The sequence below is a fragment of the Ascaphus truei genome, unplaced genomic scaffold (genome assembly GCF_040206685.1).
Source record: "Ascaphus truei isolate aAscTru1 unplaced genomic scaffold, aAscTru1.hap1 HAP1_SCAFFOLD_588, whole genome shotgun sequence".
NCBI lineage: Eukaryota > Metazoa > Chordata > Amphibia > Anura > Ascaphidae > Ascaphus > Ascaphus truei.
Window position 1 is genome coordinate 168,867 of NW_027456920.1, and position 15,662 is coordinate 184,528.

General features: G+C 46.5%; 1 long non-coding RNA gene across 2 annotated transcripts in view; it reads right to left on the minus strand.

Annotated features, from left to right (window-relative positions):
- Positions 1 to 15,662, minus strand: part of LOC142485400 (uncharacterized) — an 84,451-nt gene that overhangs the window by 35,443 nt on the left and 33,346 nt on the right. For both annotated transcript variants that reach the window (XR_012798455.1, XR_012798456.1), the window contains 2 exons: positions 7,650 to 7,697; positions 6,864 to 6,969 (listed from right to left, as the gene is read on the minus strand). This is a non-coding gene — a long non-coding RNA (uncharacterized LOC142485400). The remainder of the gene's footprint in view (positions 1 to 6,863; positions 6,970 to 7,649; positions 7,698 to 15,662) is intronic.

Sequence of the window (15,662 nt, forward strand, 5' to 3'; positions counted from 1 at the left end):
CATCCAAATCCTATGCCAAACTAGGTGTACTTTAAAGGAACAAATCCTCCCTAAGGCCCTCATGCAGTAAGCAGCGATAAGCCACTTATCACCAGCTTATCGCCAAAAAAGCCACACTGATACACACACACACACACACACAGATACAGACACACTGATACACACACACACACCGCGCCCTGATGGCAGGGGTGGAGGCGTGGGGCTCCTGCTCTCCTCTGTCTGCCGTTACCGAACCCTTCCTATTCCCCCCTCTCTTGCTTTTCCCTCCTTTGAGGCTCACACTGTCCAGATCTTCACTCCTCTCCCTGTTCATGTGGCGGTCATCTATCGCCCACCTACCTCTACTCATCCCCCTTCTGCCTTTCTCTCTCACTTTGAATCCTGGCTCTCTTTCTTTCTCTCCTCAGACTCCCCTGTTCTTCTCCTTGGGGACTTCAATTGCCACATTGATGACCCCTCTCTCTCTTGGGCTTCCCGCTTTCTTTCTCTTACCTCTTCTTTTGGCCTTCAACAGTGGACTGCAGCCAGCACCCACAAGGATGGCCACTACTTAGACCTGGTTTTCACTAAAAACTTATCTCTCTCTGATTTCTCCATTTCCCCTTTTCCTCTCTCTGACCATCATCTCATCTCATTCTCTTTATCTCGCTTCTCCCCTTCTCCACCTCCATCTACCCCCCGGTTCTGCAGAAACCTGCGCTCTATTCACTTACCTGACTTTGAGTCCACTTTACACTCCTCCCTCTCCTCTCTCAGCTCTGCTACAGACCCTGACAACCTGGTCAGAAAGTACAACTCTGTCTTGTCCTCATCTCTTGATCTACATGCCCCGCTTTCTCTCTGCCGCCCTCGCCCTTCTAACCCTAGACCCTGGCTAAATTCCCACACGCGCATGCTGCGTTCCTCCACTCGTTCCTCTGAACGCCTCTGGAGGAAGTCTCACACTCTCGCAGACTTCCTTCACTACAAATTTATGCTATCCTGTTTCAACTCTGCCCTCTCGCAAGCTAAACAAGCCTACTTTTCTGCACTAATAACATGCACAAGTCTAACCCACGCCGACTGTTCTCTGTCTTTGATACTCTACTCAAACCACCCTCAGCTGCCTCTCCTTCCTCCATCTCCGCTCAGGACTTTGCAGACTATTTTAAGGAAAAGGTGGAATCCATACGGCAGAACATCCCCTGTTTCTTCCCCCCATCCTACACCTCTTCCTAACTCTCCTCCTGCCTTCCTTGAGTCTTTTTCCACTGTCTCAGAGGAGGATGTGTCGCTGTTGATCTCCTCTTCTCCCTCTACCACTTGCCCTCTTGACCCCATTCCCTCCCATCTCCTAAAACCTCTAGCTCCTACTATAATCCCTACGCTTACACACATTTTTAACTCCTCCCTCTGCTCTGGAACCTTTCCATCCTCCTTCAAACATGCAACAGTCATACCATTACTCAAAAACAGCAAGCTTGACCCTACCTGTCTTTCTAACTATCGACCTGTCTCCCTCCTGCCTTTTGCCTCTAAACTACTTGAACGTCTTGTATTCTCTCGCTTGCTCCATTTTCTCAACACTTATTCTCTCCTAGACCCTCTACAATCTGGCTTCCGCACTGCTCACTCCACGGAAACAACCCTCACTAAAATAACTGACGAGATCCATGCTGCCAAAGACAGAGGTCATTACACTCTGCTCATATTACTCGACCTCTCTGCAGCATTTGACACCGTGGACCACCCTCTTCTCCTCCACATTCTCCATACTCTAGGTATTCGGAACAAAGCTCTATCCTGGATCTCATCCTACCTCTCCCATCGTACTTTTAGTGTCTCTTCTGCTAACACCTCCTCCTCCTCTATTGATCTCTCTGTGGGGGTACCCCAGGGCTCTGTCCTGGGACCTCTTCTCTTTTCTCTGTACACACTCTCTCTAGGTGACCTAATAACATCTTTTGGGTTTAATTATCACCTCTATGCCGACGACACACAAATATACTTTTCAACACCTGACCTTACACCTGCTGTACAAACCAAAGTTTCTGAATGTCTCTCTGCTATATCATCCTGGATGGCCCTCCGACGCCTTAAACTCAACATGGCTAAAACAGAGCTCCTCATACTTCCTCCCAAACCTGGCCCTAATACCTCCTTCCACATTACTGTTGGAACTACAATCATTCACCCAGTAGCCCAAGCACGCTGCCTAGGGGTCACGTTCGACTCCTCTCTCACATTCGCCCCTCACATTCAAAACATTTCTAAAACTTGTCGCTTTTTCCTCCGCAATATAACTAAGATACGCCCTTTCCTCTGTTGTTCGACTGCTAAAACTCTGACTCAGGCCCTCATTCTCTCCTGTCTTGATTACTGTAACCTCCTGCTGTCCGGCCTTCCTGCCTCTCACCTGTCTCCCCTACAATCTATCCTAAATGCTGTTGCCAGAATCACTCTACTCTTTCCTAGATCTGTCTCAGCATCTCCCCTCATGAAATCCCTCTCCTGGCTTCCGATCAAATCCCGCATCTCACACTCCATTCTTCTCCTCACTTTTAAAGCTTTACATTCTTCTGCCCCTCCTTACATCTCATCCCTAATTTCTCGGTATGCACCATCCAGACTCTTGCGTTCTTCTCAAGGATGTCTTCTTTCTACCCCCTTTGTATCTAAAGCCCTCTCCCGCCTTAAACCTTTTTCACTGACTGCCCCACATCTCTGGAATGCCCTTCCCCTCAGTACCCGACTAGCACCCTCTCTATCCACCTTTAAGACCCACCTTAAGACACACTTGCTTAAAGAAGCATATGAATAGCACTGTGGATATTCTAAACACGATACATAATGCTTGACCCCCTGCAGACGCACTTACCAGAACTCCCTCCTACTGTCTCTGTACGTTCTCCCTACCTACCAATTAGACTGTAAGCTCCTCGGGGCAGGGACTCCTCTTCCGAAATGTTACTTTTATGTCTAAAGCACTTATTCCCATGATATGTTTTTTATATTATCTGTTATTTATTTGATTACCACATGTATTACTACTGTGAAGCGCTATGTACACTAATGGCGCTATATAAATAAAGACATACAATACAATACAATACACACACACACAGATACAGACACACTGATACACACACACACACACACACCCACTAATACACACACACACACACACACACACACACACACACACACACACACACACTGATTCACACACACACACACACACACACTGATTCACACACACACACACACACACACACACTGATTCACACACACACACACACACACACACACACACACACCCACTGATTCACACACACACAGACCCACTGATACACACACACACACACACACACACTGAAACACACACACACACTGAAACACACACACACACACTGAAACACACACACACACACACACACACACACAGACACACACACACACACACACACAGATACACACACACACAGATACACACACACACACACACAGATACACAAACACACAGAGATACACATACACACACACACACACATACACACAAATACACACACACAGATACACATACACACACACACACACACACTGATACACATACACACACACACACACACACACACACACACACACTGATACACATACACACACACACACACACACTGATACACATACACACACACACAGATACACACACCCACACACACCCACTGATTCACACACACACACACACACACACACACACACACACACACACAAAGCTGTGAGCGCCGGAGGGGCAAAGGTGGGAGCGCCGGGGGGCAAAGCTGTGAGCGCCGGGGGGGGGGGGGGGGCAAAGGTGGGAGCGCCGGGGGGCAAAGGTGGGAGTGCCGATGGGGCAAAGGTGGGAGCGCCGGGGGGCAAAGGTGGGAGTGCCGATGGGGCAATGGTGGGAGCGCCGGGGGGGCAATGGTGGGAGCGCCAGGGGGGCAAAGGTACAAGGTGGTACAAAGGTAGGCGCACCCCCGCTACCACCTCCTATTACCCCCCCTGGCTGGGACCCGGGACAGAAAGGGGACACTCACCGCGAACAGAGGAGCCGGGAGCGGGAAGACACTTGTGCTCTGCACAAAGCGGAAGTCCCGCCCCCGGCTTCCTCTGACCTGCCTGCAACCAATCCCCTGCGGGCCGGCCGGCATTCTAAGTCCCGCCCCCGGCATTCTCCTTCATTCAGTCTCCCCGGCAGCATTCACACACACACATAGAAAATACTTACCGGCCGCCGCATTCTCCTCACCGCCGCTGCCCCGCAATACCGGGACCAGGGACAAAAACCGGGACATAACCGGGACGGAGCTAAAATCGGGACAGGGCAGAAAAAAACGGGACTGTCCCGGCAAAACCGGGACGAATGGTCACCCTACTTACAGACTATTCACTTGAGTGGACCATAAAGTGTCTTATAGAGGGAACTCTAAGGTGTCTTAAGATGCATTAAGATATATTATGTATGTAAATATTTATTTATATAGCGCTTTATAAGAGAGGCAATACAGTACAGAGAATTATAGTACAATAAGTGCAACAAACAAAATCAGACAATAGGAAAGGAAATCCCTGGCCTGCAGAGCTTACAGTCTTAATGCTAGATCCATGGAACTCTGTTGTGTTTACGCTAATAACGGGACATTCCTGAAATTGGTACCTGACCCTGTGTGGTAGGCAGAGACACAGGGGCAGTGCCTGCCAATATCATAAAGAGCAGTGCACTTCCTATTTAGTAGAAGTGTGTGTCAGAGTTAAGAGTTCAGTCCAGAGTTAGAGTCTGCTGAGTCTGTCACCTGGCTGGCCCAGGGTGACAGAGAGAGCCTATATCAATTGGCCGTTGGAGAAGGGGAGCCATCAGCCTCTGAGTAGAGCTGATGCAACCTTAGTTAGGGAGGTGGACCAATTCCTCTCACCCTGTTTAGGGGGCGAGGGAAGAGCTAGCCCCACCCTGGGTGCCCTTGACCTGGGGTGGTGGCAGGGACACAGAGACCATCCTGAGGGAGAGCAGTCCTGTGTGGAGGAAGACACCCTGTACCTGATATATAGTCTTGTTGCTGCTATTCTGCTGCTGTGAATAAAGAGCTGCGGCTGCTTTTAAAGATATACAGTGTGAGACTGGAATCTCTCATCCCCGAGGGGGGGGGGGGGGACTCTCTGGAAGGATTCCACCCGTATTCCTGGGGCTCAGAGATGGAGGCGCTGCACCATTACATACATAGTTACATAATAGATGAGGTTGAAAAAAGACGTACGTCCATCAAGTTCAACCTATGCTAAATTCAGACAACAGATACTTACTTATTGATCCAGAGGAAGGCAAACAAAAAACCCCATTAAGGGGAAAAATTAATTCCTTCCTGACTCCAAGAATTGGCAATCGGATTAATCCCTGGATCAACATCCTTCCCATATATACTTATTTGGTATATCCCTGTATACCTGTCCCATCTAAAAAGATGTCCAACCTTTTTTTGAACAAATCTATTGTATCTGCCATCACAGTCTCCATGGGTAATGAGTTCCACATTTTAACTGCCCTTACTGTAAAGAACCCTTTCCTTTGTTGCTGGTGAAATTTCCTTTCCTCCAACCTTAAGGGATGGCCCGAGTCCTTTGTACTGCCCGTGGGATGAATAGTTCTTTTGAAAGCTCCTTGTATTGTCCCTGAATATATTTGTATATAGTTATGATATCCCCTCTTAGACGCCTCTTTTCTAATGTAAATAAATCCAATATAGCTAGCCTCTCCTCATAAGTTAGAATGTCCATCCCCTTTATTAATTTGGTGGCTCTTCTCTGCACTCTCTCTAGTTCCAAAATGTCTTTTCTTAGGATTGGTGCCCAAAATTGTACTCCATATTCAAGGTGTGGTCTTACTAATGCTTTGTAAAGGGGCATAATTATGTCTACTTCCCTTCCATCAATTGCCCGTTTGATGCAAGATAAGATCTTGTTTGCCTTTGCAGCTACTGCATGACATTGGGCACTATTGCTAAGCCTGCTGTCTACAAGCACCCCTAAATCCTTCTCCATCAAGGATTCCCCCAATATATCTCCATTTAATTTGTAAGTCGCCTTTTTATTCTTGCATCCCAAATGCATAACCTTATATTTATCTGTATTAAACCTCATTTGCCATTTACCTGCCCACGTTTCCAGTCTCTCCAAGTCCTTCTGAAGAGAAATTTCATCCTGCTCTGATAAGACGGAGGCATTCACCCCAGAAACCTGATCCTGTCATCCCCCATACCATCGCGGGAGACTCAGGCCCCCCTGTTGCCAGCAGGTATGCACCACACTCAGACACGTAGCCAGACCCTAGTACAGAGGAGGGGGGCCCGATCTGCGATTGGCCCAGGGAAGGGGGGCTACATTGGGAATCGATGTTATTTTTCTTCATATTAATGGGTATCCTCAAAGCGAATGATATGCCAAAATGACGTCCATTAGCAAAACTACAATTGTTTCTTCACTTTTTCTGCTTGATCAATAGGGTGACCAGATTTCGAAAATGAAAAACCGGGACACCTTAAAAAATAATTTATTAAACAAATTACATCACGTGACACCCCCTGTTGCCATGACAACAAGACACTCTGATGCCCCTGCAGTGTTAGTGTGTATAGAGGTGGGGGCTTTGCTTGGGCCCTTCAACTCTTACAGCCAGGGCATTATTGGCCAGGAATGCCCAGTTCGGAGGGGATTACTACTTCAAAATGTATTTGATTCGTAACAACATCAAAAAACTCTAATACCAATAACTAACAACCACAGACAATGATAATCTAAACCATCAAATAAAATGTCTACGGCCCTTGTTCAAGCATGTTTGCGGTACTTACCAGATAAATCAGTGCCTGCAATCCACGACTGTATCCGCCTCTCCGAGCGTCTGAAAGCAACCCAGCGTTCCTGGTGTGTGGCTGAAGAGGTGAGGGACTCCCTCCTCTCAAACGGAAAAGAAGAGCAAAAAATAGAGTTGGAACATACCTATCATACAGGGATGAGAGAGAGAGACAGAGAATGAGAGAGAGACAGAGAATGAGAGACAGAGAATGAGAGACAGAGAATGAGAGAGAGACAGAGAATGAGAGAGAGACACAGAGAGAGAGAGAGACAGAGAATGAGAGAGAGACAGAGAGAGGGACATAGGGAGAGAGAGACAAAAGTAATGTACTGTATAACCATTATACCGTACCCCCTAGTATTCGTGTAATCATTGTCCCACACCCCCTTTTACTCACGCTTTGGCAATACTGAAATGTTCTTTTGACAGAGACACACAGAGAGAAACAGAGACACACAGAGAGAGACAGAGACACAGAGAGAGAGACAGAGACACAGAGAGACACACAGAGAGAGACAGAGACACAGAGAGAGACAGAGACACAGAGAGAGAGAGAGAGACACAGAGAGAGAGAGAGAGACACGGGCTTATTTAGTAAGCGTCGATAAGGCTGCGTCTATAGTATTTCAGACGGAGGGAAGGCACACACGCTGCAATACACTTGCTGAAGCCTGAGCTTTTTTATGGCTTTGCAGGGTATGCAGCGGGTGCGATTGGGGGCGTGGCAATAAATATTTGGAGGCGTGGCAATAACGTTCCGGCGCGGACGTCACTTTCCTACCTCACATCCCGATCCACCGGCATTTTTTCAGATGCAGCATCTGAAGCACTGTGCAGACAAGAAGAAAAATGCACACAATGCGCACCAGAGATTAAAATATAGTAAATTATTTATTAATAAAACAAGAAATAACCGAGGAGGATCCAACCCCACCTCAGTACTTTCTTCTCGTTGCTATTGCCACACTATACGTCCTGACGCCGGAAGGGAAGTTGGTACGCGACCAAGACGAGACACCGGATTTACAGTGGAACCACAACATACCACAGATTGCTGGAGGACCACACTGCGAGGGGCGCAGCCTATCGAGTTTCCCGGTCATCGTCCAAAGTCTGGAGCTGCGGAGTGACCACCGGATTACCACGGAGCCCGAGCCTGTCTCACACAATGCTTTTACCAAACGGATGTTTGTGAGTTTGCTATTTTTATCTTGTCCAGGAAATGAAATTGTTAAACCGAATTTACACATGGAGCGGGCACTTTCTCTTCTTTTTTTTGTTTAGATATCTATCGAGGAGGTGGTTGTTTCCCTGAAGAGAGCTGCCAGGGCTCCAGAGGACGCCCGAATTGGATCCTTTTATGATTGAGTTATAACATAGCTATTAGAGCTAGGTTTCTGGACTTTTATTGTGTTTAGGCATAGTGTTTATTATTATTTTATTACAGCTACTTTTTAGTAATTGCACTGTTATTAATTCTGACCACTAATTCTCACTGCCATTATAATCTCTCTCTAGCCACAACCAAATTGCTATATCAGCTATATTATTTATTGGTTATACCAGGGGAGCACAAACTTTTGCAGCTCGCCCCCCTGCCGGTGCTCGCGCCCCCCCCCCCCTTACCTTGATGCGGCGTCATGTGACCTGCAGCGGCATTTGACGAGGGTGACGTCACATGACCCCGCAGCGTAATTTAACATACTGTGCTATATCTATGCACACACAGCTGTCTCTAGGCATAAAACACATCCACACCGGGGGAAGGACCAGCACAGATAACATTCCAAGAGACACTGTTTTTAAGTATACCTTTTGCTTGCTTCATTCATTGTAACATCGCCGGAAGAAGAGATCAGTGTATCTCGAAAGCTCGCACAAATAAAAGCATTTCGTTAGCCACAGAACGGTATTATCTATTTATTTTTTGATTATTGAAGCTCGGCTAACACGGTACTGATACCTCTATATATATATATTGCGCGCGCGCACACACACATATAACGTTTTATCCAACTTTTTCATTTATCATTTGTAGAGAAAATGAACCATGTCGCCAGAAGTGCTATTTTTCAAAATGTAACATCTCTACTAATTAGTGTAAAATGATACTTCATATAAAGCAGGTTATGGGACCCATTATAAAATGACCTTCATGTTTCTTATCACATACCAGTATATGGATACTTTCTATTATCACAAGCTGCTAACATGTGACAGGGCTCAGAGTCTGAGCCCAGAATGTGACATACAGAACATTCTCATTCTAAATTTCAAAAAATATTGTGTTGATTTCTGACCTGACTGCCGTGGTTACAGCTCAACCACTCTGTTCTACTGTATGTCACCACTTTCTGCCACAACCAGCTGACGGTGGATCTGCAAGGAGTTCAACGCTTATTGGCATCACATCTGTTGCTTGGTTGACGTATCATTTCTCCAGCTTTTTATTGTATTGTTTTTAAATAGATTATATTTATTTAGTTGAATAGATATTTATTTAGTTTAATAGATATTTATTTAGTTTAATAGATTATATTTCTAAGTTTAATAAGTTATATTTCTTAGTTTAATAAGTTATATTTCTTAGTTTAATAAAATATATTTCTTAGTTTAATAAGTTATATTTCTTAGTTTAATAAGTTATATTTGTTAGTTTAATAAATTATATTTCTTCGTTTAATAAGTTATATTTCTTAGTTAATAGATTATATTTGTTAGCACAGTAGATTATATTTACTAGTATTTAAGTCTCCCCCTCAGTGCCCCATTAGGACCCGTGCGCATATTTCACATCTTTTCGGAGTCGCTTATTTTTTAGACCCTCGGAGCCGAAACCTAAAGGGGTCAGCTAAGAAAGTTCGGATCAAGAGGAGCCGCACAGCTTAAAGACAGAACATTTCCAAGGGAGATGGAGACAATTTGGGTAAGATCTGATTAAAGGACATCCTTTGAGGAAGGAAAGGGTGACAGGGGAGTCTAAGAGGGGGGTGAGAGAGCAAGGTGGTGTGTCAGATTGGGGCAGAGCAAGAGAACGCAAAAATGATGGGGATTTGCTGCACACCAAAAAAAAACAATAAGTAGTGATACTTTTACCGGTGCCCCTTAGTCTCAGGGAAGACCGGCATTTCGTCCAATGGATACAATATGATTGATGGGAAAGGGCACACGGATTTGAATAAAAAAAGATAATTTATTGTGCCACAGACTACAATGTTTCGGCTGCTGGCCTTTCTTTGCTGGATTTAGTGGGTTTAGCCACTTTACCTGAGAAAGACCAGCAGGCCGAAATGTTGTTGTCTATGGCAGTGCAAGAGAAAACAGGTTGGGGGGGGTGGGTTCTCGCAAAGTCGCCGACCCATGGGTGAGTGTCCCCGGTGGAAACTAGTCCTGGACCCCGGGAAAGCTGTCTGTGGCCCCTCGCTCTTCCCCACAGCATTTAAATTAAATGCCGGAGATCGCGTGCAAGGCCTCTGTAAGTTCCCTTTCCTTGTCTCCGGTGGCTTCTGGCGATAGCAACGTGGCGTCACATGATGTGGCATTGCCATAGCAACGTGATATCACATGACGTCGTTACATCAGAACGTCGGAGACAAGGTGGGGAAGGTGGAGGGGGGAGCAGGGGGAAAAGGTTGTGCAACCCTGTCTTAAAGCATTGCCTTGCATACAGATCAGAGGCCAAGAATGGATATGGATATCCGATGTGAAGCCGGAAATAAGACAGAAAAGACCGTTTCGGGGGAAGAAGGTGAGTGATGAAATAGCCGTCACTGTGTAACTCTTCCAATTACCTGCAACTTCATGCAGAGAAATAGCAACGCTTGTTTTTAACGTGCTAAGCGCCTAATGGGGAATTCAACTGCTGAGAAGTTAAGGGAGTTACTAACCCAAACTCAGCGACGTTTCTGTGTCTCTGTGATAACTCCCCCAGGACATGCCTGAAAACCAGAGGTAACTCAATGTATTTTTGATAAATAGAAACATGACCTTCTGGGGAGGGGTATATAATGGGTACTGGGCCTGGTGAGGTGGGTATAACGAGTACTGGGCCTGGGGAGGGGCGTATAACAGGGTACTGGGCCTTGGGAAGGTTGTATAACTGGGTACTGGGCCTGGGGAGGTGGGTATAACGGGTATTTGCCCTGTGGAGGGCGGTATAACGTGGTATTGGGGATGGGGTATAAGTGGCACAGGAGCTCTTGCGATACAGAGTATCACTGTCCCTGGTTACAAACACTTCATGTCTCCTGCAGATCAGGACACACACGAAGGTGGTGCCCTTTGTGCCACCAGACGACGAGGCGGGCTACGAGGCGGACGACGAGGCATACGACAAAGCGGGCGTCAAGTGGAACAATGAGGTGGGCTACAAGGCGGCCGATGACGCAGACGTGGTGTACGATGACCAAGGAGCATACGACAGGTGTGGCCGGATCTGCTGCTTCACCTTTTTTAGGCGGAGGAGAAGACCCCGGGAGCAGGTAGGAGAATACGAGAGGTGCGGACAGATCTGCTGCTTCACCTTTTTTAGGCGGAGAAGAAGCCAGGTGCAGGTAGCAGAGGAGCCAGGGCGTAGATACAGGGGTATTCTAGGGGCCCTGAGAAGTTGGTTTGACCGCAGGAGAGGCAGATAAGATCAGGAAGGCTGAGGGAGGGGCAGGTACTAGAGGGAGATAGGGATATTGGGCGTGAGAGGGTGAGAGAGAACAAGGAGCAGGGCCAGAGCACGGGTTTCATGCGCCCGAGGCAAAACTTAAAATTTGTGCCCCAGTTGTATAAAAAATAATAAGATAAATAAAATAATAAAATAAACAGTGGCGTAGATATCGGGGCTGCAGGGGGGTGCGACCGCACCCCAGCGCAACGCAAAATAAAAATAAAAGGGCGCCAAAATACTGGATAAAAAAAAGAATAATAATTTTAAAAAAAAGATAAATAAATAAAATAATAAGAGGAAAAAATAATAATGATTATTAATGCGCCCCTAGGACCTCTGCGCGCTAGGCGACCGCCTAATGGCCGGCCGGCCCTGCGAGGTATGCGGGAGGAAAAGGGGTGAATGGGATAGATATGCAGGGGGATGGGGGAGCAGGTGAGTTATACACAGGGGCACAAGGGCCCCATCACCTGCATCTCTATATACTGAGTGTGCCCCTGTGTATAACAACGCTGATCTGTGCTGCTCCATCTGATCTCACTGCGCAGTGATCCAGGGACCATCCGATCGCCATTTAATGGGGTCAGGAAGGAATTTTTTTCCCCCATTGCACAGCAGGGGTTATGTTTCGCCTTCCTCTGGATCACAGCAACAAACTGCACTTTGTGCATGAATTATCAGTGAGATCTTTATACACCCTGCATTGGTCTTCACCCCTTTGCTGCCGGAGGGGCCTGCAATGCATTGCTCTGCGTGTTACTATATCGCTCTGCAATGTGCTGCAGGCCCCTCCCAGCAAAGAGATTCATTATTTCAATAAAATACTCTCTTTAATCAAACCTATGTGTAGTGTCTTTTCTATCCGTTGTATCTATTGCTAACAGCTCAGTGATTCTTCCCCAGGACGCTGCACTAGTGTCACGCTGCCAAGCCCAGGTGTGAGGGAGATTTATAGGGTCACATATACACTTCTGCCAAAACACGAGTGCAAACAGGAAGCCCCTCTGATCTCATATATTTTATTACACAAAACGGTATCTAAAAAGGTAAAAATAACATACATGGGATTCTGCTACAAATATCTCTCTAATTACAAACCAATTAGCAAATCATTCAGATTAGTCGAGCGAAAAGAAAGGGTTAAGTATCTCATGTACAGTATATGCAGTGTAGGCTGTTCTGCAGCATTACATGCAGGGGACAACGTTTAGGGGATATAAGTAATGCTGATCTCAGAGCTGACCGGCTGACCTGCTCTACCGGCTGACCGGCTGACCTGCTCTTCTGGCTGACCTGCTGACCTGCTCTACTGGCTGACCGGCTGACCTGCTCTACCGGCTGACCGGCTTCTCTTCTTTCAGCTAAATGACCTGAATTGTGGCCCCTGTATCTCCCAATTAAACGTTTTATTGGCATATTCTTGTTTGACTCGTTCTATACAGACATTTTCTATATATTCATTGTGGGATTTGATAACATCTGTAAGATCTCTCAGAATATCACATTCTGTACGTTTGTGTTGAAGATTTTTCCATTCTCAATTTACTTAATATTAGTTTTTGGCATCAATTATTTATATCGAGTCCAAAATACCTTTATACAGAATGCTGTTCCATTTAGCCCACAAATGCTGCTTCATTAAAGCCCATGGGTGGCACTTTATGCATTCTCAAACTTTTAGGCAACATCCCTAATTTCCAAAAGTGGGATTAAATCTGTACATATTTAAATGGTTAATTTTCTTACTCAGACTCCTAAATCCCTCCCCAAATATATCCGTTTCACATAAAAGTGTGTGCGCTTCTCCTTCCGCCTAACTGGCACGTCGTCCTTACGGGCGCCACTCCTTGCAACTCCACGCTGCCCTCCAGTGGCAAAAGAAATAAGATACATTTACTATACTCGTCTGGCAGCTGCTCCCGTATAAGGTGGGTAACTCTGTATTAGGGGTCTTGGTAGACTATATTTTATACTTATGTCGGATAGATGAGGAATTAATATTCCTAACGGGTTATTGTGAGAGGCCTTAGATCTTATCCTATATGCACGCAGCCCTCGCCTCTCTGACCTTGAACACGTACTTCAATCTGATTTTTGAGACTTGAAACTGGATTTCCCAAAACAAACTGATTTTAAACACTGACAAGACTGTAACAATGGTATTTGGGACCAGAGCTAAATTGCTAAAGCTGCCAATGACAGAGCTTCAGATAAAAACCAGCTCTAAAACCATCCTAGCCCCTGTTACTTGTTTGAAATATCTGATCATTCAACTCCCATTTAACATTTGGGTTGCACATTGATACCCTGACATCCAAATCCTATGCCAAACTAGGTGTACTTTAAAGGAACAAATCCTCCCTAAGGCCCTCATGCAGTAAGCAGCGATAAGCCACTTATCACCAGCTTATCGCCAAAAAAGCCACACTGATACACACACACACACACACAGATACAGACACACTGATACACACACACACACCGCGCCCTGATGGCAGGGGTGGAGGCGTGGGGCTCCTGCTCTCCTCTGTCTGCCGTTACCGAACCCTTCCTATTCCCCCCTCTCTTGCTTTTCCCTCCTTTGAGGCTCACACTGTCCAGATCTTCTCTCCTCTCCCTGTTCATGTGGCGGTCATCTATCGCCCACCTACCTCTACTCATCCCCCTTCTGCCTTTCTCTCTCACTTTGAATCCTGGCTCTCTTTCTTTCTCTCCTCAGACTCCCCTGTTCTTCTCCTTGGGGACTTCAATTGCCACATTGATGACCCCTCTCTCTCTTGGGCTTCCCGCTTTCTTTCTCTTACCTCTTCTTTTGGCCTTCAACAGTGGACTGCAGCCAGCACCCACAAGGATGGCCACTACTTAGACCTGGTTTTCACTAAAAACTTATCTCTCTCTGATTTCTCCATTTCCCCTTTTCCTCTCTCTGACCATCATCTCATCTCATTCTCTTTATCTCGCTTCTCCCCTTCTCCACCTCCATCTACCCCCCGGTTCTGCAGAAACCTGCGCTCTATTCACTTACCTGACTTTGAGTCCACTTTACACTCCTCCCTCTCCTCTCTCAGCTCTGCTACAGACCCTGACAACCTGGTCAGAAAGTACAACTCTGTCTTGTCCTCATCTCTTGATCTACATGCCCCGCTTTCTCTCTGCCGCCCTCGCCCTTCTAACCCTAGACCCTGGCTAAATTCCCACACGCGCATGCTGCGTTCCTCCACTCGTTCCTCTGAACGCCTCTGGAGGAAGTCTCACACTCTCGCAGACTTCCTTCACTACAAATTTATGCTATCCTGTTTCAACTCTGCCCTCTCGCAAGCTAAACAAGCCTACTTTTCTGCACTAATAACATGCACAAGTCTAACCCACGCCGACTGTTCTCTGTCTTTGATACTCTACTCAAACCACCCTCAGCTGCCTCTCCTTCCTCCATCTCCGCTCAGGACTTTGCAGACTATTTTAAGGAAAAGGTGGAATCCATACGGCAGAACATCCCCTGTTTCTTCCCCCCATCCTACACCTCTTCCTAACTCTCCTCCTGCCTTCCTTGAGTCTTTTTCCACTGTCTCAGAGGAGGATGTGTCGCTGTTGATCTCCTCTTCTCCCTCTACCACTTGCCCTCTTGACCCCATTCCCTCCCATCTCCTAAAACCTCTAGCTCCTACTATAATCCCTACGCTTACACACATTTTTAACTCCTCCCTCTGCTCTGGAACCTTTCCATCCTCCTTCAAACATGCAACAGTCATACCATTACTCAAAAACAGCAAGCTTGACCCTACCTGTCTTTCTAACTATCGACCTGTCTCCCTCCTGCCTTTTGCCTCTAAACTACTTGAACGTCTTGTATTCTCTCGCTTGCTCCATTTTCTCAACACTTATTCTCTCCTAGACCCTCTACAATCTGGCTTCCGCACTGCTCACTCCACGGAAACAACCCTCACTAAAATAACTGACGAGATCCATGCTGCCAAAGACAGAGGTCATTACACTCTGCTCATATTACTCGACCTCTCTGCAGCATTTGACACCGTGGACCACCCTCTTCTCCTCCACATTCTCCATACTCTAGGTATTCGGAACAAAGCTCTATCCTGGATCTCATCCTACCTCTCCCATCGTACTTTTAGTGTCTCT